Source organism: Dermacentor silvarum, chromosome 11 (genome assembly GCF_013339745.2).
Source record: "Dermacentor silvarum isolate Dsil-2018 chromosome 11, BIME_Dsil_1.4, whole genome shotgun sequence".
In the NCBI taxonomy this organism is placed as follows: domain Eukaryota; kingdom Metazoa; phylum Arthropoda; class Arachnida; order Ixodida; family Ixodidae; genus Dermacentor; species Dermacentor silvarum.
Window position 1 is genome coordinate 87,965,974 of NC_051164.1, and position 25,458 is coordinate 87,991,431.

Below are 25,458 nucleotides of genomic sequence, written 5' to 3' on the forward strand. Positions count from 1 at the left end.
TAGAATGATATTAAAATATTATTATTATTATTATTATTATTATTATTATTATTATTATTATTATTATTATTATTATTATTATTATTATTATTAGAAATTGTTAACAATTGCTATTAAATATTATTGATATTATTTAAAATATTACGAAAAATGGAAAGGAAAAGGAAAAGAAAAACAACGACCCGTTTGCAATTGCGGGTTTATGACGAAAGGTCGATGGCGTTGCGCCTCTGTCAGTATACTGCACGTCTGCATTGACGTCATCGTGGCCGCCATCTTGGGGTACTAGCACATCGAGAAGCTGCGTAAACAAGAAACGCGACAGCAGGACAGGCGCGCCTTGAGCGCAACGACAAATCGATAACAGTTGTATTCCAGTGAAAACGGTCGCCGGAAAAAAAGCAACACAATGTAAGCGTAATACTATGGTACAGTGACATCGTTGGGACCGCCATGTTCGGGCTCTAGCACGGTGAGAACCTGCATCCGCGACGTCACGCGAAAGATATCTTACAGTGACTACGTCACGCGAAAGCTTGCTTACACTGATGTCATCCTAGCCCTAATGCACCGGCACGGTGAGAAGCTGGGCCTGTGACGTCACGTGAAAGCTATCAATAAAATGTCTTGTACTGACGTCATGGTAGCAACCATGCCGGTGTACTGACACGGTGAGTAGCTGCGTCCGCGAGGTCACGGGAAGGCTGTTAATAGCAAAACGTCCTCTACCAGTCTACCGCTTCCGCGCGACACCTCATATGGTTACCCAGAGGCCTGTTCACTTTGAACCGTGATGTCACTCGCATATGTCGAAATGTATTAATTTAATCGGCGGACGTGGAAGCGGTACTTTGCCTGAAGATACTTTTTCTGCGGCATGATTTTAAACGGGAGCGTCGTTCTTCCTCCGCACGACAGCACAGTAAGAGAGCGCAGATATTTCGTATTCCATATTTAAAGTGAATTCTGGAGCTTTGCGTGCCAAAACCATGGTATGATTATGAGGCACGCCGTAGTGGGGAACTTCGGAAAATTGACCACCGGGTTTTTTTTTTTTTAGCGTGCACACAATGGACGGTACAGAGATGTTTTTGCATTTCGCTCCCATCTAAATGCGGCCGCCGCGGCCGGGATTCGATCATGTGGCCAGCCGTAGTGGTCCCCCACTACGGCTTGCCACATAATTATACCGTGGTTCTGACACGGAAAACACCATAATTTAATTCTTAAGAAATTATATGGCGAATAAGCTCCGGCCGTCGTCAGGTCCGAGTATCGCGTTTCAATCGCTGAGCACTGCACCTACTGTGCGCCCATAATTAATCCGTGACACTTTCATACAAATGACGTCACGAATGGGATGACTAGTGGAGTACGCCGGTCGAGTACTTCTCGTTACTGACTGGCTGACACCTTCCTTGGCTTCGATTACACTGCACGGATTTCGTGAGATGCTCTATATAGCAGGTGCTGATCTACCGCCCATCGGTCCCTCGGGCAGAACGGCGGTTCTCCTTCAGAATTATTTCTAACTGCCATTCGATTCGACTCGGCGCTAGCGAGAGAAAACAAACGCGGCCGCATGAGCGGCTGGTTGAACGATCCCTAATCTTTATTTCATTTTTTTTCGCAGCGTCGGACTCCGAAGCAATTCTTCTCTGCTTCCTTGTGTATTTCCATGTTGCTTACTTTAAATTCGAATCAAACCACAAAATGTCCTTAGCGGCGGTGATTTGTTTTTTTTTTTTGTATCTTCGTCACACTCTCTGTGCAAGTATCTCTATTGGCCCTCCAGGGTACGACGGGGCACGAATTCATCCATTCTTACTTAAGCACCGCTTGAACAGACTGAAGTTTGTATAACAGAAACCGGAAGTGGTTTGTAGGTTTTCGCGTGGATTAGAAAAAAGACATCACGTTAGAAAGAGAGGCCGAAAGAGAGACAAACTTATTCTAAAAATTGGAGAGAGTTGAGACGAAACAATTTTTTTCTTCTGGCGCTGTTGCCTTTTCCCTCTTCTAGAAATTTTCATAATCCGTACCGATAGGAAAGCCTGAAAAACAATTGGGAACAGCAAACTATTCATTCGACTTCTTTGGCGTTGCTTTCGATAGCCGGGGGCACCAGCTGGAGATGATGGTCGTGGTGCGTATTTGTATAGAAGATAAGGAAGTGCGAAGTGTACCATCTGACAACTTGCGCGCAGTAGAGTGAAAGCTACGTGTCACGTAAGCCAACACCAATAAAAGAACCAGAAGAACGGGATGCTTCGTTGTCAACATCTTACCAGTCACCTACGCGCGACGCCGACTCAATCGAAGCCTCACGGGGCGCTATTAGCGCTGTTCGCTAATAACTCTTGTCTGGTAACTCTCGTCTGGTACACACAGCCGGTTATCTTCGTCGATTGGGAGACACGAGCGTCTAATATTCACTGCAGCGCACTGGAAATGAATTTTGGATGCCACGGGAAACGAGAGTACCCAAGAAGAGGCGAAAGAGCAGGTTGTAAATGATCGGCAAAGTGGCTGGAATTACACGATAGGGTAGGAAAACTGGAAGGCAATGATAGGGTGAAAGAAAAGATACATATTAAGAAAAATATAGAATATATTAGGAAAGTGGTTGGCAGAATTGAAGAGGAGAGCATGTTTGTAAGTCCAGGGTAACTAGCTTGACGAATAGAAGAACAAAAATGAAACCTTGTGGTGACGAAACCGTGAAATTGGGTGGAATATCAGGTTAGGTTTTAGAAACGCTATCGGGGTTCCATAAAAGGAAACGAAAAAAAAATTCTGCAGATTCCACGCACTGTGAGAATCGATGTTATGAGAAGCAATATGCAAGTACCTGGATATCCAGGATTGTTTGGGGTTTCGCACACCGTTACCAGATGAACCAACGTGCTTGTGTAGATTGAGTAGTTTGATGTGTTGGTCGCGAGCGTACGTGTGTGTGACGACAGCCGCAGGACGACGACCACGTCGAAGATGAGGCATATCTACGCCAGCCGTTCGAGGCGAGCTTGCGCCAGTGGCGATCGTTGGGTTCTACATGGGTAGTGGACGAGCTTAAGCGAGACAAACACGGATTGTGACGTCATTTGCAGCAACGTGTTATGCGATCGTACGTACCTATGGCTATGCCACGTGGTGTATGTAAAAGAGTCGATGGCATTTGCACTTCAGCGAAGAAATGATAAAACATGATTAACACGGGCGATCACGAAGTTGGTACATTGTCGCAGTTTCCACGTAGCGTAAACGGCTATGAAAAAGTGCTGGGGAATGCGGGCCGGTCACGGAGCTAGTGCAGTCTAAATGCCCATTCCCACTTGCGACTAGACGACGTCCCGCGACCGATTGCGACTGGCGACCAGAAAGATACTCAAGACGAACGATGTTCACACTCACAAATGCGACCGACGAGTCGCTAAACCGAAATGTCTCGCGATATGCCGTTCACGTGTGCTTGCAATGTCATCGCCGCGTAAAATAAGCGTCAGCGTACACGGAGGTCCTGTTCCTTCGCATCTGATTGGTTCAGCTGTTCCGCGACTGCGGTCGCGCGACTGAAAAATAGAGCTGTGAGCGACTGTCCCGAAACCGCCGCCTTTCGAGAAAAGCGACCATTTGCGACTACTTCCGACTGGTCGCTTTGCGACTAACTTGGTCGCGCAACCTCGCCTAGTCGCAGGTGTGAATGGGCCCTTACACGGCGCCTCAAAGCGCGAGATGTCACAAGGAAAGAAGAGAAACTGGCACGTGGCGCATGCGCTGAGCATTTCAAAAAAACTTATTCTTCAAGTTGCATACGAACACAGTACCGGTGAAAACATGGCTGAGTGAAAGAGGTATGTTCGTACCCTGGACGACAAACCGTCTACTCTGCGAAAAACCTGAGACCATTGAGCATGTTTTCTATGAATACTGGGACAGAGCCTTTCGACGGGACATGCTACAGAGAGCTATTAAGAAAGCGCTACCACCCGATCAGTACGGCATCAGGTTTCTGGTAGTTGATACCACGCAAATGCCATAAGACGAAATTAGGCTCCTTGCCCTCCACAGCGTGTGGAAAACGCGTGTGCAGTTTGGACATGCTGACGTCACTGTTCACTCAGCACGTGAAAATTTCGTAGAAAGTGTCGTGCAGTGCAGACGAGTGTGTAAGGCGCTGCCTGAACTGCCTGATTGGATTACAGTGCTTGTTGACTTGGTTGCATTGAACAAATTTTAATCCAGTTGTGTCGGCAAAGACGGGATGACTCGTTTTAACAATTGTAGTCTGTTTTGTCTTGTCAAAACCGGCAATGAAGAATGAGGAAAAAAATTGGAGAATGGCATAGTAGTTAGAGCATCGGGCTCTTGAGCTCGACTGGATAGGTTCGACCACCGGTCAAGCATTTTCATTTTATGAAAGCAAGGCGGAGACAGTAGCCTATCAACCTTCTTACGTACACCTACTGGAAAGTGCGAAGAATGAGGCAAAGAATGGTTCGCATTAAAGATTCTGAAAAGCACTGGGAAGGCAGCAGAAGATGTGTGAGAGGGAAGTGGAGAGTGAGGGTGGTATTATGAGAACGACCGGTGACACGAACAAAGGAAAAAAAAAAAAGGCAAGAAGGTGTTGGGGAAGCGTCGGGAATGATACGAGAGTGTTAGGTAATCGAAGGGTAGGGAAATGGCAAAGAAAATGGTGAGTAGGAGGAAGAAGAAAGCCCTGGAAAGAGAATGAAGGAACGATCGACATTAAAATCTAGCGGCAACCATTAAGGCCACGAACCAGCGATTATTTTACCTCTCCTTGTTTTGCTGCTTTGCGTCTCGCTTGCTACACGTGAACTGAAAAGAAATCATAAACGTTTTCGGGGAAATTGGTGGTAAGACCGTCTTCTTCATCTTCTTTTATTCGTTCTTAAGTCTCTCTATCCGGTTCTTGGGAAATTGGGTTAACGTATACTGCCCGCCCTTTATGAAAAAAAGGAAGCTCACCATTAAATACAGGGTGCTTTCGCTAATGTATACTGCTCATGTTGTGTTCGTTTATTATTGTCTGTTTTTTTTAAAACGGTACGCGTTATAGCGCCTATTTGATTCGGCCATTTCTTTCTTTGTTTCATTTTTTGTAGAAACGCTGTTCCTCTTTATTGCTTGCAACACTTCACGAGAACTAGCATGCGTATATGTAAAAAGAAAAGAAAAAGGCTAGGCCTAAGGGATATCGAAGGAAATTAATGAAACGTTCTACACTAAGTGAAACCACGTGTTATGCTGGAAACAAAAATAAAGAAATAAATTAAAGAGAAAGACAAAGAAAAAAGGAAAAGAAACAGATAAGGAAGGTAGGAGGAATATATATATATATATAGATAATAAAACGTGTATTATTGAAAATTAATAGCCGTTTTGAGGAGGAATAGACGGAAAGACAGGGAGGTTAGCCAGTTCTTAGACCGGCTGGCTACCCTGTGCTTGGGAAAGGGGGTAAGGGCAATAATAGATAGTAGAAAAGAGGTAAGGTGGAAGCTTGGGCGAGTTGATTCAATATCGACATATGTGCACAGCGCAAAAGACGAGGACTGAAGGAAGAACACAACACAGGTGCTGACTTCAACTGATCTTTATTTGGGAAACCGCCAGAACTATATAGGTGAGCAAAAGTAATGAAAAACAATTTTTGCATAATGTCAAACGTGAACCCCTATTGCATCACAGCCAGATACTTGATTTCGTTTTTGGTGAGGGCAATGGACGGCATGCTGATGCAAAGGTCACCCAGCCGCAGTATCATGTCAGCCTCTATGATTTCACGTGTAAGCTGTTCTCGGTGTTTGGAGATTACGACGCAGTTTTCAAATTCAGGGTCACAAGAGCAGTCTCTGCAATGAATGCCAAGATGACCTTCCACGGCGGTGTAAACATTGTAAAAATGCTCTTTCAAATCGCTCATTTATCAGTGCTCTGTAGGCGTGTGAATGGTCATGCCACACGACGAAATATTGGCACTATTAACCATAGGAAGCGGTTTGGAGCATACGCCCTGGGTGTGGTTTGCATGATTCCCCTGACTGGCGGAAAGAAATACGTTGGCTAAACAGGCAGATACTGGCCAAACAGGTAGATTGAAAGAGCATTTTTGCAATGTTTATACCGCCATGCAAGGTCATCTTGGCATACACTACAGAGACTGCCCTTGTGACAATGAATTTGAGAACTGCGTCGTAATCTCCAAACACCGAGTACAGCTCACACGTGAAATCACAGAGGCTGACATGATACAGCGGCTGGGCGACCTTCGCATCAGCATGCCGTCCATTTCCCTCACCAAAAACGAAATCAAGTATCTGGCTGTGATGCAATAGGGCTTCATGCGTGACATTATGCAAAAGTTGTTTTTCATTACTTTTGCTCTTGTATATAGTTCCGGCGGTTTCACAGATAAAGATCAGTTGAAGTCAGCGCCTGCGTTGTGTTCTTCCTTCAGTCCTCGTCTTTTGAGCTGTGCACACATGTCGATATAGAAAAGAGATGTCACGAAAAAAAAGGGAAAGAAGGAAAAAGAAAGAGAAAAAGGAAAGGAGACAATACGACACTGCTTAAAGTCTGTCTATAAGACAGACTTTAAGCAGGCTCCTTTCCCAAGCGCATTACCCCTGAAGAAAGCCGAACGCCAGGCCGGGGCGCGCTTGTACCCAATTTGAACCAGTGGGTGCCCGGCGGCGGTGGGAATCGAACCCATAGCCTCCCGCAGCCGAGGCGGGCGCTCTACCACTAAGCCACGGCTGCGGTAGAGAAGCGCAAGAAGCGCAACAACGCTTTCAAAGCCTTCTGTGCTGAAGACGGTCTCGGCCAGTGCCCCAGGATCCTTTCCTCCGACAGAGGGCGTTTGTCAAGTCTAACACTCTTCTTAACAGTCTATCTAGAACTGAGGTGGGGACACTCACAGAGAAGGTGGGCGATTGTTTCCTCGCAGCTGCAGTTATCGCATGTAGGGCTGTTGGTCATTCCAATCAGAAATGAGTAAGCATTCGAGAAGGCCACGCCAAGTCACAAGCGGCACAGAAGCGTCTCCTCAGCTCTAAATATTCCTGACAGGAGACGGAGCTGTAGATTCGCTTCCAAGTGGTGGAGACGAGCGCCGGTAAATTCCGTCGAGTTCCACTGTGCAAGTGTAAGTTTACGTGCGAGCGAACGAAGCCCTGTAGCTGGGTATGTTCTGGATAACGGTGTAGCTGCAAAGTGGAGACCATCATGAGGAGATCGAGTGGCCTCATCTGCACGGTCATTTTCGTAGATACCGCAATGGTCCGATATCCACTGATACGCTATGTTGTTTTTTCTCTATTGCGTGATGGCGAACAAGTATTATGTCAGCGGCAAATTGTTCATTCGGTCCATGACGAAATGGCGACATAATCCATTGGAGAGTGACCTTGGAGTCGGAAAACATTGACCATGCCTGTAACGGTTTTTCGATTACGAACTCTAGAGAAGCACGGAGGGCGGCGAGTTCTGCAGCCGTCGAAGATGTGATGTGCGATGTCTTGAATTTTATGGTGACGGACTTCACGGCATTAACCACTGTTCCTGTTGAGCTTGCAGAAGAAACTGAACCAATCGTGTAAATGTGAAGGCGTCCACTGTATTTCTCATGCAGGAACAGTTGTGTGGCTTATTGTAGGGCTAAATATGACGACTGTGTTTTCTTTTGGATTCCACCGAGAAACAGAGAAATCAGTAACGGTTGTGAAGCTGAAGGGACAGCAGCTAATCACATTGCAGTATCATCTAGCCGACAGACATCTCACGCATGCGCATGTTTTTGGTAAGACGCGTGACACGTGGTTTCTCGTTTCAAGAAATAAGGATGCAAATTTGCAGTGTGCCAATCATCTCCAGCGTATGCAAACGATGATATTTCACGCTGGCCGACTTCAGTAAGAAAAAGTCTGTCGGTCATTAAAAGCCATTTAAGGAGCTTGCAAAGAAGCGATAAAGTTGTAAATATGAAGCGGATCTCTTTACCAGTAGTATGTAAGCAACTTCTTGCAGTTTCTTAGCTGTTTACTTATTGTTCAGGATGGCCCTTGTGATTTTATTCCGTAAATTAGGTCACCAGTCTATATGCGAAGAAATCTATTATCAACATCTGTAATTGAATATTCTATTCGAGAATTGGACTCGATGCCTTTGATTGAAGTATTCTGCCTGTGTCTACGTATTCTTTCTTCTCGAGACGAAGCATTCTGCCTACGTTGAAGCGTTCTTCCTTTTCGAAATATTATTTGTATTGAATGTGTCTGTTTCGAAACACTCTGCTTTGAATCGAAGCATCCTTTGTCGCAAAATATGTCTGTCTCAAATTATTCTTGTCCGGAAATAAAATACTACATTACTGTTCGAAATCTCGAAGATTCGCACACCTCTACAGAATTTCATCCATACCGATTGGGAGGTTGCCTATGGAGGATGTTTCTGCTTTTTTACGTCCGTTTGAATAGGGAAGCGAGATTTTGCCCTGGACCAAAGCCTCCCTGAGAAGGAAGTCCGCGTGCTTCGATTCCTTTTCGTCACTTGCCTCTTTGACCGTAGGAGTGGCTTGCTGCCCCATCACATTCTTAGCCCGTAATGCGCTCGCCAAACATCCCAATATGTACGCGGTGACCTAGAAAGTGCTGCGCACGGAACTGCAATGACTACGAGTTCTTTTTGGGGACGTGGTTTGGTCGCGCTTGATTCGTTGCGAATTGAAATCTGCATTCGTTGTCGGATGGAGCCGCAAATCCCGAGACGTGTTGCTCCGGAAACCCCGCCTTTTTTTCTCTCTTTCGTCGTTCACAGCAAGGAAAGTGTGGGAACTGCTTTCTCGACGAGTGATGGATCGCAAACAGCCGCGGTCTTTTGACAGTTGGCGTCTCCGGTCACAGAGGGCAATAAAAGCTGACGAAAGAACAATATTCGGTAGACTAACACATAAATAAACTTACGAACAATGACGATAGTGTTCTGTCTTGAAATAGCGCACACAACAGACAGAGAGAGAGAAAAAAAAGACGGATGACGAAGCGTTGACAGACAATAGTTCTCTGGCTTGGTCTTGAAATAGTGCGCAAGGCATGCATTTTTTGGGCATTGAACGACTGTTCTTCGTTCGATTTTTTTTTCATTCAAGTGCGTTTTTTTCACAATCTTTGTCTACTTTCTTTAGCCTAAAAATCCTCATATCCTCGGTAAACAGGGACGAAAAGATTCCAAGCTTTGCCCATGGTTGCGGTTCTCTTTGACTCTGCGTTTGCGTCGCCTTCCTGAGAGTAATATAGCACGCCAAGCTGAGGGATTCCTTTATTTATTTCTTCCGGGCGTGTTCCCTTCCTATGTGCAGTGTAGGAAAGATGATGAAGACCCTCCCCCCCCCTCTTTTTTTTTAACCTCCTCTTTTCTGCAGCCCTGAAAACGGATTTGGATATGCTGTTGACACCGTCGCCATGGTGTAGCAGGCCGGAACAAGGCACCGGACGCACAAGCTTTCCATACTGACAGCAGCGCCAGATCACATAGCTTAGCGAGTGGAGGAATCACATCTTGTAGGAAACGTTGCGAGCTCACGATGACCCCCCCCCCCCCCCCCCCCCGCCCTCTCGCCAGCGTTTATCTCGATGCAAGCGTTTCTTCGACGTGGTCTTCATTTTTACGCCTGATGGAATCTTTAAGAATCGCCTTTGGCAGATAACATAATGCTAGTCCCTGAGCTGGAATCTTCATGGAGGCGGACATTAGTAGCACGACCAATCGAAACACATATTCAACTAACTAACAAAAGTTCTCTATTTAACTTCCTAATGAAGTACTTTACGGCACATATTGCAATTTACGAATTGTAGCCGGTGAGCTTGCAAGAATTTCCAGGATGACACCAATTTCGAGACAATTTTTCCCAAAGTGTGGAACGTCATACATGGGCGTTCAAGTTACTTTTGTGCTTCAGTGTATAAAACAGCATTTGTAAAAAAAAGTAAGTGGAACATCAAATCAAATCAAATCAAAATTTATTCCAACATACAACCGATGTTGAGGACCGTGGACCAAAAGCCAGCAAGGCTTGACGTGGTCCATGGCCCCGTTTAAAGGCAGCAACAAAACAACAAAGGATAAACACAGTTTAACACAAGAAAATAGAGAAATAGAACGTCCACACTAATAACTGTGAAGCCATTATCAGGATTACCATGAGGAAGTAAAGCACATAATGTAAAGCATATGACATACATACTGAGTAATTTTTTTTAGAAGTACAGCTAGTACTTACAAAATACATAAAAAAACGAACAACAGTCACAAGAAATGCGACACTAAATACACAAGCTTTATACAAAAAATTTTATAAAAGCTTTTATGGGACACAATATATGTAATAGTTTATACAGCATCATAACAGAAGGTCTTGATACGCATAGTACAAATGCAAAACACAAATAATTATTATACAAGAATTACACCGCATCAAAGAAAGAACGTTTGCATACACACTTGTATTTAGATACATGTTTATACTAACATAAAAATAAAGCATTATGTTATGTTTGCCTTGTTTAAATGGTAAGGTAGCAGAAAACGTAGCATTTGATATGTATAATTTGTTCTTGACCTCGCTAATTCCCACATTTCCGAGCGGCTTGTATGACCGTTTTATGCTTTGGTGCCAAGTTAGATAAACGTTTTAGGGTGTCGTACCTTTTTTTTTAATACTGGTCGTAAAGCTTCGTATTAACATGTTTTCGTAATTGTTAGGCATAGATAGCAAAGTCTGCTTTTCAAATAGTGCATTTTTAGGGCGAGTTTGATGGCGCATCTCTCCAAACTGGCGTCATTCTGAAAGTTCGTTCCAAGTGGATACGCCTTGAAAGCTCACCGGCTACAATTCGTAATTGCACTATGTGCCGTAAAGTAATTATTCAAAATATAATTAGTGGATTTTTGTTTATTATTTCCATATGTGTTTCGATTTCTCGTGCAAGTAATGTCCGCCTCTCTGAACAATCCAGCTCAAGGACTAGTATTATGTTATCTGCGACAGCCTATTTTTAAAAAACGACCACCCTGTATACAGTGCAACTATACGTGCCAAATCATGACCAGTGTGGAGCGGGCGTCTGGCGTCTGGACAGGTGCGCGCCCCACACCGGCCGTGGCCGTATGCGTTCGAACGTCGACGTGGAGTGGGCAATGCTTTGCTTATCAGGTTCGAGCAAGTATAGAGTTTAAACTCGACTTTTTTTTTTATAAAGTGCTGCTTTACGGATACCGTATAAATTATAGGGCGGCATTAGAACTCGCCAATTTCTCGCTTGTTTGTTTTGGAACGAAGGCGACAGAACGCTGACCATACAAGAGCTTGTATGGTAAGATATCTGTAGACAAATTGCATTTGCGTCAACCTCCTTTTGGGGGGCGCCTTGCGTGCATTGCATAAAAAGGAAAAAAAAAAAAAAAACGATACTAGGATCGACTTACTTTTTTCGACGATGGCCTGGGTAGAGCCACGCTTCCCTTTGAGAGCCAGGGAGAATGCAAGATGGCGGAATGAGACTTGGATGTAGCCAAGTACAAAATGTGCACAGCCACGCCCTTTATTTTTCAAGACACGCCAGAAATACTACTTATTCAGCAGCGACAAACCCATAATAAGAGTACAGTTCATTAAAGAATAGCATGAAGCCCTTAATTAAATTTGTAACGCTGGGCACATTGTAAGAGGGAACGAAAACAATTGAATAAAGCTGGTATGAAACATTGAGAGCGCGCCATTAGTCCTATTCAAAACCTTGGAAATTGAAAAGACGCGGTCTCCAAATTTGTAGAGCTCTTGCACATGGCTTTAATTATGCTATGTTCAATAACGCTCGCCGCCGTGGCAAGAATGGTCGAGCGAAAATGATTTTCTCCGAGGAAAGAAACCGTGGCACTTCGAGCTAATCAACACGAAACGTCGGAAATTAAGAGGGACGCTTGCAAGACTGCAAGCGTGCTTCACCTTTGTCTAGACTGTGCGCAGGAGAAGCCAACTACTCAAAGTCGCAGATGATTAACCGAGGAGGCGGAGTTTAACAGGTACAAAGTTGTCACTCGTTGACCTTTCAGCTCCTCCTTATAAAATAAACCACTGCTAGAGTTGCTAGCGGTAACGTCGTGGTTTTGGTTCGCGCAGTGGACAATGAAAGCGGAGGAGACTTTTTTGCTTACGATCTATGACCTATGTGGTGATCCTTTTTATTAATGCGACTGCAAAGGGGCCCGAGTACCCTCGTAATTAGGAATCAGTGTTCGCTTGACGCTCATGCAATATTCTAAACGGTTCCTTAAAAACATTCTCGCTCTCTCCTGTTACGTCTGCCTGTACTCGTCTAGCAAATACTGTCGCGATATGATTTGCTGCTCCCGTATAAGGAGCGTTTATGGTATCCTTCCTTACACCATGTCTATAGTGTCGAATCCCGGCCACGGCGGCCGCATTTCGATGGGGGCGAAATGCGAAAACTCCCGTGCACTTAGATTTCATCATCATCATCATCATCATCATCATCATCATCATCATCATCATCATCATCATCATCATCATCATCATCATCATCATCATCATCATCATCATCCTATATTTTATGTCCACTGCAGGACGAAGGCCTCTCCTTGCGATCTCCAATTACCCCTGTCTTGCGCTAGCGTATTCCAACTTGCGCCTGTAAATTTCCTAACTTCATCATCCCATCTTTTTTTCTGCCGACCTCGAATGCGCTTCCCTTCTCTTGGTATCCATTCTGTAACCCTAATGGTCCACCGGTTATCCATCCTACGCATTACATGGTCTGCCCAGCTCCATTTCTTCCGCTTAATGTCAACTAGAATATCGGCTATCCCCGTTTGTTCTCTGATCCACACCGCTCTCTTCCTGTCTCTTAACGTTAGTCCTAAGATTTTTCGTTCCATCGCTCTTTGTGTGGTCCTTAACGTGTTCTCGAGCTTCTTTGTTAACCTCCAAATTTCTGCCCCATATGTTAGCACCGGTAGAATGCAATGATTGTACACTTTTCTTTTCAACGACAGTGGTAAGCTCCCAGTCAGGATTTGGTAATGCCTGCGCCGTATGCACTCCAACCCAATTTTATTCTTCTGTAAATTTCTTTCTCGTGATCAGGGTCTCCTGTGAGTAATTGACCTAGATAAACGTACTCCTTTACAGACCCTAGAGGCTGACTGGCGATCCTAAATTCTTGTTCCCTCATCAGGCTATTGAACATTATCTTTGTCTTCTGCATATTCATCTTCAACCCAATCCTTACACTTTCTCGATTAAGGTCCTCAATCATTTGTTGTAATTCGTCTCCATTGTTGCTGAATAGGACAATGTCATCTGCAAACCGAAGGTTGCTGAGATATTCGCCGTTGATCCTCACTCCTAAGCCTTCCCAGTCTAAGAGCTTCAATACTTCTTCTAAGCATTGCAGTGCATAGCATTGGAGAGATTGTGTCTCCTTGCCTGACCCATTTCTTGATAGGTAACTTTCTACTTTTCTTGTGGAGAACCAAGGTGGCTGTGGAATCCTTGTAGATGTTTGCTAAGATATTCACGTATGCCTCCTGTATTCCTTGATTACGCAATGCCTCTATGACAGCTGGTATCTCTACTGAATCAAATGCCTTTTCATAATCTATGAAAGCCATGTAGAGAGGTTGATTGTACTCCGCAGATTTCTCAATTACCTGATTTATGACATGGATATGATCCATCGTAGAATATCCCTTCCTGAAGTCAGCCTGTTCTCGTGGTTGGCTGAAGTCAAGTGTTGCCCACAGGGCACTTAGGTTTAGGTGCGCGTTAAAGAACCCCAGGTGGTCCAAATTTCCGGACTCCCCCACTACGGTATGCCTCATAATCAGATCGTGGTTTTGGTACGTAAAATCTCAAAATTTTTTAAAACCACGTCTAATGACGCATCAAGTATAGTCACCACGTGCCCTTCCGGGAGAGCATTAGGACCGTTTTCAGAGGCCAAGATGCTTGAACCATGGCCGTGAGGGTCGCTGGCGCAGAGGCAAAGATGGCATTGCAACAGTACGCGAAGTGGGCAGGTTTTTGTGACCGTTAATAGACTTCGTGGGTACCTTTAAAAGTACGTACGGCTAGTGTTCTCTCTATATTTCCTTCTTCTTCACTTTTCGTCCCTATATACCCTTCCCCCATTGCAGGGTAGCAAACCAGATATTAACCTCCCTGCCTTTTCTTGCTTCTCTCTTTCTCTCGCTACGTGAAATTACTCGTGAAGTTCTTTATGATGTTATAGAAATAACACGTGAGTTCTACCTCCCTTAATTAGGAAATCACAATCTAAAGGACCGTAGCCGTCGAAGGCTTAAAAACCGAGCCAGCAAACTTAAGTATTGTATTTTTTCAGCTTTCACGCCAGGAAAACACACACACACACACACACACACACACACACACCACACACACACACACACACACACACACACACACACACACACACACACACACACACACACCACACACACACACACACACCACACACACACACACACACACACACACACACACACACACACACACCACACACACACGCACACACGCACGCACGCACGCACGCACGCACGCACGCACGCACGCACGCACGCACGAACGAACGCACGCACGCACGCACGCACGCACGCACACACACACACGCACACACGCACGCACGCACGCACGCACGCACGCACGCACGCACGCACGCACGCACGAACGAACGCACGCACGCACGCACGCACGCACGCACGCACGCACGCACGCATTAGGGACAACAGTGCTTCAACACTCTGAAAACTGCAACGTTGTTAGAGTGACCATATACGCGACCTAAAAATAAACAGCACCACGAAAGAAGCGACCATAACAACACCCGGTTTCTACAGAAAACAAACTTTAATTTCGCATTGCCTATATAATAGGGCGAACACAGCTAAAAGAAACTTATATTGACAAAAATGCGTGTTATGAAATAATTAAAAAAAGGAAATACAACTCGAAAAAATGCTGCGAGTGTGTCAAGGTGGTAAAATTTAGTAGACAATAACAGAATCAAGAGAAACAAATGGATGACCTGGCAAGGCATCCACAGTGACGCCGGCATATGCAACGCTATTAGAGAACACGCTAAAGTAATGCTTTCGAACAGGAAAAAAGACAGCGAGCTCGACAGGGGCATTCCCCTTTAATCGGAGAGTGTGGCCCGTCGCCGTCCCGAAAATAATTAGTGAAAATGACTGATACACCGGATGCTTGCGCGGTATAGCAGTCTTCCTCTCGTGGAAACAAGATGTGTCACGACGGGCTGACGAACACGACAGAGTGGTGAACATGACAGGCTGATGGACGCGACAGGGTGCAATCAGACGGTGAAGTGTACTGTGCCTTGAACTTTTGAGGCGACCACAAAAAGAAAAGTTGAACAAGAGAAAGGCATATATATATATATATATATATATATATATATATATATATATATATATGTGTGTGTGTGTGTGTGTGTGTGTGTGTGTGCGTGTAAAAAGATTGTTTTTGTGTAGAAGAGAACACCACAGATACTACTGCTTGTGCGCTTTTTCTTTTTTATGAACGGTTTGTTTTCTCTGTTGCAGTACGTGGAACGATCTAGGGCAATGCGGCACGTATATAGCGGCAGGATACTGGACAATGATAGCGCAGAGCGTAAGAACTAACGTTTAGCAGAAAGACGATCGTTTGGCCAAGGAGAGTCAAGGGGGAGGTATCAGCATGTGCGTGATGAAACCAGGCCGTTGACAACGTATTTTTATACAGCCGAAGCCACCACTGCTCTGTAAACGTTGGGAGGAGGTAACGACGAGGACATAGAAATATAAAAAAAGACGCTATCCAGAGTGTTCGGCATCCAGAAGTCTACCGACCAAACAGCGTAGGTCTTAAAATCGAATCTTGCATCGTGTTTTAAGTTTTTTTTTAGTTGGACAACTTGGCTAACGTTAGCTGGGACACCGTATATGTGTCTGCAACACAACAGCGATCGAGGTTCTCTGAAGAACGCGTAGCCTTCATTGTTGTTCAAAACGGTTAACCACGTTCAGTAGACCTTCACCACAGCGCGGTCGTCTTCTCGCCCTCATTGGTCAAGTTTCGTAAGACAGAGTTCCTAATCAAAGCCTCGCCTTTCATTTCGAACAGAGGAACGCGCTGCAGTAATAGAGCTAGCAGTGCAGTGAACCTGATTGCAACACGATGCTAATGGTCTCAAGAATGTTGTAACGCCATGCCTGGATCCATTAGCATCATTGTTGCGGCATATTTGCAAAGCGCTCCCCAACCCATTGCGCCTCAAGCGAAGCGTGGTCGTCGCACTGCGTTCCAATCTCGCAAGAGCACGGGGAAAAACACAGCGCCTAACACAAGAAACGAACTATAACAGCATCAGTTGTGTAGAAGGGGGGTACCCTGGGGCAAGCCCGAAAAGACGAGTGATTGTGTAGTTAGGCCATTCGCGGAAACGATTACAACGGCGTTTGCGTGGCGCACAAAACGAAGTAAAAGAAAAAAAAGCGGTGGAATGGAAAAGAGAGAAACACGCGTAACCACATAGGCCTTGCTGTTGCGTTAGCGGCCTCCTTAGGGCACGACAAAGTTATGGTTATTCAAGCTCTGTATGTTGATATTTCTTTCAGGAAGGCCATGCGGTTTCTGCTGTTTCCCAAAAAGCGGCGCTCGTTTTCATGTTTCCATAGAGGAACCATTAGGGCGTCATTAGTCGTTAAAAGCTGGGCGGAGCGTCAGTGCCTGCCTAAAAACAGAAAAAAAAGTGGAGGGGGGAGGGAATGTGCAAGCTGCCTGTGAAAGTACTGGTAGAGAGGGAGGAAGACAGTGGCTTAACGTAATGTGACCACAGAAGAACAAGGCAGCAACAAACGCTGGACACTCTGTCCAATCAATGACCCGATCTAACTCAATAACGGCTCGCCAAGAGCGTGTATGTATGTGCTATCTTGTGGTAACCACGCTCGCGTGCAGTGAATCAATTAGCGACGTTAAACTGCAACGAGAGATGGCTTAAATTTATGAATACCATACTCTGTGCTTCTGTTTATGTGGAATTCTACAAATACTGCATTATTTTACCCATTAACGGCAGACCCTTTGCTACAGAATCGATAACAATTGTTGTTGGTTTGATGCAGCTGTTAAATGCAACCAAGCGAAGAACTACTGCTCGGAACAGTAACGGGGACATCGAAGGATTTACCTACAATGGAAACTCGTGTACCCATCTTCCTTTGACAATGCGTATCTAAACAAGGAACGATCTATTGAATAAGGCCGTGCTTGCAAGCAGGAACACAGGAGGTGCGCGAATTGTCGGGTGCTACCTCGACAAAGTGGGGTAGCGTTGTCCAAACTACGAGGTTTACTTACGTGGTGACTGAGTGCCTCTCAGGGCAAATTATGCACCGTCTATAGTGCAGAGAGCGATGTTACTACACATTTTGTTACTGTTCCATGTACAATAATTGTCAGAGCATTTCACTGTCGTTTATCGTCTGTTGTAGCATCGTCTGCTAGCTGTATTTTTAAGACGGCGATTCTGGAGAGAGTGGTTACGCTTTCGCAAGGTAAATCTGTACGCGAAAGCAGAAGACACGGCCGGGGATTTGCAGCTCACGGAACAGCACTGCACGTGACGTCATGAGGTCCTGTCTCTACACGCGCAAACGAACTTCAGCTCCCGCAGGACTGCACCGATTTAGCGAAGCATAAAGCGACGCTGAATGCACCACACGGCGGTTGAGCGCGGAAACAGGTTTCGTTAGGCTTAACGCTTAACGCCCCACCTACTAAGCCTAACGGAGCGTGAAAGCTGCGCCACAGTCGCACTCGTTCGCTCGACTCTGGACGCCACGTTAAAAATCTATTTTCCGGCGAAGAAGGGAGCGGTGCGAGAATGAACGTGTGCGCTGCCGACAGCACCTGCGGTGGCACCTAAGACGCAGCGAATGTGCGCGCCTATCTTCGTATATTAAGCGGGTGTGGGTGGGTTGTAGGAACTTTCGGCTGCTGCCTCTTATTATCTCACCGCGAGCAGCGCTCGGGATAGCGTGTGCCTCTTTGTGCCGGCTAACTTTCAAGAGAAAGAAATTCGCACTGGCTCTTGTGGTTCCTTTTTCGTTGGCGCGTAATGCTTCTAAACCAACCGCCTGTTAATACCTGCGCCACACCGTTGCTCTTGCAAATTTTATTCACAGCAGTAGTAATATCTGTCGTCCCAACAGCAGTGTCCTTCACGCAGGAGAATCACGTACGCCGTTTTTTCTATCATTCTTGTATTTAGGTATATAAAGCAGAGTCTAGTAGCGAGATCTGAATAAAAGTACTTAAAATTGCCTTTTCATAGGCCTGTATTGGTAATGAGCATTAATAGAGTAGCTACTTCCCAAAGCGTAAGTCTCTAGATCATGTTATGATGAATCCTTTTGGGAAAGAGAGAAAAATAGGGAAGAAAAAATTCAGGAAGATTAACTATAGTGGCTCCCTGTTGGCTACCCTACACGGGGAGAAAGAGAGAAATAAAAATGGGATAGCGGAAGTCAGTGCGTACACACACACACCAATGAATGTTCGCTCTCGTGTTGTCACAAGTGCTCGTATGATTCATTTGCTTTCATGTACTGTATTACCGTTTTGCTAACCCTATGCGTATTAGATTTCGTCGGCCAAGGTCCGAAGTAAATGTCCTGAGACCTTTTGGACGAGGTATAGCTTGAGCCTTCCAGGAACGATGCGATATGCAACAGCACTAAGAGATTATGGGGACTATACGCGCATTGAGAACGAGATAGAAACACTTTAGAACAGAATGGAAGTGGGAAAGCGATGAAAGAAATCATGAAAGTTTGTTCATGATGTCATCATTGAATATTATTGATTGCCTCATACAGCAAGCAGCGAGCAGCGCGCACCGCGTTTTGCGACGAGCCCGTGTTTCTGCTTTCAGCACGTGCTTTGGGCGTTCGCACGAAACGTTTGGAATGCTTTTGTTGACTGTGCGTTCAGAATTTCCAATCCTGTAGGCGCGTTCAGATGCGAGCATAGAGTTTCCAAATGACAATTACTAGAAAGAACTATGTGTTTACTATGTCTTCAGCTACCGTGGGACTTATGATCAGTAAATATATTTGTCTCATTTGTTCTCATAGTTTCCAACGTTCTCGAGACGTTATGATTACGCTTTGCATTTGAACTTTCCAACCACTCGTAGTTTTCTTAAAGCAGCAGAGTAATTAAGACTCCGTGCTCGTGCATATTCACTGCAAAATGTTGTATTCAAGCCCAATATTCGCTCATTGTAGAGCTTACAGACCAAGCACTGCGCACCTGTCTGGGACTATACCTCGAAGTTCTTCAATGTCTGCAACAATCGTGCTTGCCAGAGATAACCCAGGTACAACATATATCAGCGTTGATTGTCTCAGGGCGCCCATTCGACATAATTCCCGCATTCCCGATTACCACTTGGCCCTCTTGCCCTCGCAAAAACCTCGAGCGATATTTTCCGAACTTGTCGCCACTCATAAAGACAGTACTTCATCAAAGATATGCACCCAGCAGTGAGATCTTCAACTCTCGTTTGGTGTCTCCACCATCCAAAGATGCGCCTTGTTATTGCGGCGAGAACTTAGGAGGCAGATCACCCAAGAATAGTTTTAAAACAAACGATGCTGCTGCTAGTGACTGATACATATGGGGACCAAATGCACATCTATGCTGATTGCTCGGCGTCGTCCACCAGCTCAACAGATGGCTGTGCCGTTGCGGCTATGCTAGCAACAACGAAATTTAAATTGTTGCATATAACAACATCTACGGCGGCAGAGCTTGCTGCCCCGCGTGCTGCTATACCAGATGTCCTACAAGAGCGACCACGCAAATGGGTCATATTTTACGACTCCAAGGTATGCAGCTCTTCGGAGTTCGCAGTTTTCCCTACGTGACAGCAGTCACGAGAAACTGCTACAGGAGATGAAAAATGAACATCATCAAGCTCGAGAGAAAGGACACGACATAATATTCCAGTGTCTGCCCAGGAAACACCGGTGTTACTGGCAGTGACTTGGCCGATGAGGCGTCCCGGTCCATCCACCAAGGCACCCGTGCGGTTCCAATTCCGCTATCAAGAACGGACGCTACAAGGAGACTCAATTAAAGCGAAGCTTTCTTTGCCTCTGCTTTCGACTTTTACACTGCTGCTGCTGCTGCTGCCTTGCCCCCCGCGTCGGAGGGTGATTGAGAGCTCAGGGGTGCGGGAGAGGAGATAGGCGACGTCAGGCGACGTCAGGCGACGTTTCGGTAGAACGGGGCCACAATGCCTTCTGACACACCCTGGGGGACGCAAGAATGCCCTCCGGACGCCGTAATTAGGTGTGACCCACCGCAAAAGCATTGCAGGAGCTGCCGCGCTTGCCTCCGTGCTCACGCGCAACAGCAACGCAAGCCCAGAGAGGAGGTAGGGAGGACGCTAGAGAGGGAGTAGAGAGAGAGAGGAGGTAGTGAATGGGTACAACCGAATGCCGTAACGACGCAGTCCGGAAACGGGCGGTCAACCTTACCCCTCTTCGATCGTGGCAATTCACCTAACATGACACGGGAGAAAGAAAATGCGTCGTCAGAAAGCATTACTCATTTGCGCTCACTTCAGTAAAGGAATGAGTGAATGAATGACACGTCTGTCTATGTTCTGCGTGCTACGTGGACAAACACAAGTGGTGCAGGCAAGGTAACACGTAACACCACATCACGATCGCGTATGCCGTCAAATACCGTCAATGAACGCAAACAGCACATAAAGTTTCGCTAACATCGATTCCCGCGGTGCATGGAATCTTCATGCTTTTTTTTTGGCTTCGACTATCCTGTATGCCTATTGGGCGTCTCCTAGTTTCCCGAAGTATCGCCTGCATGAACTTGATCCCTCGTTAAAGATGCAACTGCCACCAAGAATTTACCGCTCTAACACAACATCGGTAAGCCGCCTCTGGGATTGAGGTTGCATTCACTCGTTCAGCATAGGAATGTCTGACACACCTATGTGTGACTCCTGTGGCGTCGAAAGACACATTGAGCACCTCCTGTGCTTTTGTCCTCGTTATGACGTCCAGCGCCGCCCTCTCCGGGCTGCATTAAACCGACGAGACTCAAGCCCGTTTTCAGAACCCAAGAGATTCTTGGGCCATGGCCGTGTGCGTTGCTGGCGCAGAAACAACGAAGGCGTTGTTACAGTACTTGACGTAGACCGGTCTCTGCAACCGTTTGTAGAGTTGGTGTGCTCTTTCGAGTGCGCGCGCGCGATTTGTGTTCTCTCCTCCTTTCTCTATTTTCAAACCATTACCCCTTTCCCAAGTGCAGGGTAGCAAACCGGACGTGCGTCTTTTTAACCTTCCTGCCTTTATTTCTCTCTCTCCCTCTGTATTTAGGGCGCAATACGTTGTTGAAAATGATGAAATCGCAAATTACCAAGGATGTTTAAAGCCGGAGGAGTGAAGTTTAAGCAAATCCAGGTATACTGCCTCTAATTTTCAAGCTTGCTGAACCGCCACGCTTGAAACTCCCGCAGACACTGGCGCCAGAGTTCCCTCTAGCGGATTTTGTGGGAAACTGTGTGACTGCAAAGATGAAGCACAGAGTGAGAGTCGTCTACGTTTTGAAAGCATTGCGCCGGGTGTTTCTATTCCGCCGCGTTTCCATTTTTTTTTCGGGAAGAAATATTCGGCGGATGACGTAAGGAGTGGGTTTTCTCATTCTGACTCGCCTTGTCCCGCGCGCTGATATGAGCGCGTGTTCCGTTGCTTATCTTCCAGTTCCATCTATCTTCACTTGCACAAAAAGAAGAAAGAAATATGCGTTACATTAGAACAGGGAAGTCTGGCACTGAATCATTCACGACGCACAAAAAGATCAATTGTAAGGGCGTTTTAGGCGCCTTGTTTCTTCCGTATACCGTTCTTCCGAAGTTGGACTATAGATGACCACAACTCACGCTAGCCAGTGGCGTGCATATCGCAGAGAGGACTCGAAGAAAAAGTGACTGCAAAACTAAACGAATGTCAGCGTCACTGAGAACAGAGGACTCTGTCTCACGCTACACTTTATACTCGACATAACGAGCAACAGGGCCAGTATTCAACAATTTGGCCGAGGGCGATTGTGTGCTCCGCATCGCCAGCGCTATTCAGTACACCTCAAGCTACTGGTCGCTTGAGCTCAGCCAGGACAATGAAACAGGCGGAGAACAACGGACAACAGAGAAGTGGTCTGGCCCGCTATGAGCCTCCGATCCTTTCTTCATCTTACGATTCAAACATCGTACCCCACGAGCAGATTGACAAGCCAGTCTCCTGATTCTTGCTTGAAGTTGCCTAATGAGATCCGTAGTGGCTGTCCCTGCACTGCATGGAGTTGGTGAAATGGCGTATGTGTCCGCGTCACCCCAACTACCAATAATTCTTGAAGTTTGTATTCATATACCTGAGCGATGATGAATCCCAAACGAACTCACACTACATGAAGGAACGACACTATAGCAGAGGTCAGTGATTGATGATTGCGCCAAGCAGGCAATACCATGCGGCATCGATTTGCGACTTATCGATCGTTTCCCTCGATTGCATATGGAAACCGTACTACAAGTATCGCGTTCTGCATAGAACATGGTAATCACGGAAGAGAAAGAGTCTCAGGTAGGGAATAAACGATACAAGTATGGGCGGTTGGGCTTATTCCGCGCTGTAGACACTGGAGCACAAATATTGAGCGTTTGGCGTTGCCTTTATCTTTGCGCAAGAGATATGCGGAGGATTCATCCAACAAGTCTGTGCCTTTTCGGTAACGGCTGTAGTCCGTTACACGTGCTATAGGTATATGTATCTGCCATGATTGGCAAAATTGTGGTTAGTGTTGCCAATGTAACTTCCCATAGTTGAAATGTAGCGCCTTGATGAAAATAATCATTTCTTGAGCGCTACGTATCGACGGAAACTGGCATTGTTTCGTACGGAACACTGTTGTCATAGGGGCCACTATTGTCGCAACACGATACGATATCATACGATACGGATAGTACAACACATGCGCCAAGTTCAACTATTTGTTGAAGTTAGCGCATGTGTTGTACTTTCCGTTTGTCGCTATTTATTGCGCTTCACTTCCAGCATGTCGTACCAACAAGGCCTAATTTCTCCTCTTCTCAAGTTTGCGTGTATAATAACGCAAAAAAAAAAAAAAAAAACATGCAGGCGTGAAGGTTTGCACCGAAATTTCGAAAACAGACAGCATTCGCCACGCGCACGCTAGATGTCGCCACGATACCATACCGCAACAAAAACAGAGGCTTCAGTAAGGCGCGTGCTATATCTGCGGTTTGCTAACACAAATTCGTCACTATCCATCTGAAGCGGAGACTGCTGAGCAAAAGAACGCAGATCAGCTACATCATCAATATGAATGAATACAAGCTCGCATTTGCAAGTCATTTCCGTCAGAGATTTATACAAGTAGCCATATGTTTTCTTTTTCTTTAACCCTAGCTCTCCATCCGTTGCCGCGTGCCAGGCGAAGGACGTAATGAAGACGGCCAACGAGCGATCGAAGCGAAAAAAAAATCGAAAACGAATGAGGAGGCATACAAAAAAATGGGGCACATGTCGACACCACGTCCGGCTATGACTGGCACGTGGCCATTATTCTCTCAGCCAGACAGTCGTTAGAGGTCACCAGTGTGCCTTCGTTTGGAGGACTGTGGGTGAGGGCGAGGGCACGGTCTCAAAAGGTCTCTGTAGAACGAGGGCCGATACGTCTAGCCCGTCTGGCCACTTGCGCGAAAAAGAATAATAGTGCAAAATTGGGGTGCCGAAAAAAAAGAAAGAATAGCAAGACGACAGGAATGAAGCCAGTACAGTACTTTCAGGTTTCACTGCTCCCTTTCTTTTCATTATTATGCTTTTTTTTTTTTACCGTGGTTCCTCTTTAGTCGTCGTTCCCCGGAAGGGCTATCTCGCGCACTGTGCCGTCCCAGACATCACGTTTTCGCGAGTGCCGCTAGAAATAAACGAAGCAGCCAGAGGCGAGCAGACCAATAGGCGCAGTTTGCTGGCTAGCAGTAACGAGGCAGCGAGAAGAGGTGTGATGAACGAGCGACGGACTGAGCCAGGCGTAATGACAAGGTCTGCGAACCATCGATCAGGAGACCGTCAGCGCGGCAACTAAGCGAAACAACGAAGGGGCGAAGACCAGAGATCAGTGCTTCGCAACTCGAGGGGTGTCGCGACAGCACGTGACGGAAATAATGAGTGAGATTTCGCACTGCCCGCTACACTGCAGGCCTCCGGCTTCTTGCAGGACAGTTCAGTAACGTGCAGAGCGAAAGAGCTCTTGGCGTTGAGGAAACGGTGGGGGACGAGAGCCAATTCGAAAGTAACTCCAGCTCTAATTGGAGAAGCCAATCGGGAACCAGCCGCAGTGCAGTCTCTAGGGAAAGTTTCGAATTTCGAATTTAACATTTTTAAAGTTTTGCAGTATTGGGAAAGTTTGTGTCCGTTTCGTAATAGCGTCTTAGGTGTGTCTGTTTTTATTGCAGTGACCATGTTCTCACGTCGTAAGATGAGAAACGCAAAAGAACACGGACAAACGAAAAGATTGGGAGGGAACATGCGCCAACTCACAGCTTTACTTTTTTTTTAAATCGAGAACGACTGTTTATGGACTGAAAGGAAAATATCAAAACGACTTTGACTCGATGGAATGTAGCAAAAGCTGCAAAACCGGTAAGATCCACCGTGACCACAGTCACTTATTTGGGTTGCATGCGAAACTGAAAATCTACCGCGGCGCATGCGTCACACATGACATGTACCTGGAAGGTATCCGTATTCCTTACCAGATACCTCCGGAGTGCATGTTACGTCGGTTGCATACCAAGTTTATTGTGGGAACACCCGCCGGCCAGGCCGCCTGTCCCCAAGCCACGTCGGCTCAGGTGCCATGGCGTTCGGGTGTCGATCGAGTGGTCGCGCGTTCGAATCCGAGCAACGGTGACTACGTTCGGCCGATAGTGGAATGGGGAAAAACGTAGTTTCAGAGATCCAACGCCCCATGTTGTAATCTATGTGAAACGAAGCTCTGTAGTCAAGTGATGTGCATTAAATCCGATACAACGTGACGACGATGCGTACGATTGTGTTTGCGTGCATCCTACGCAACGTGCGACCTCGTGCAAGGCTCCACGTACTACGCTGCTCACGAGCTATGCCGAAATGCGAAGGTCAAATCATGCGCAGCGTGAGAGATGTCTACGCAGAGATGTCGCGATGACGAAAGCGATGTATTGCCGTATA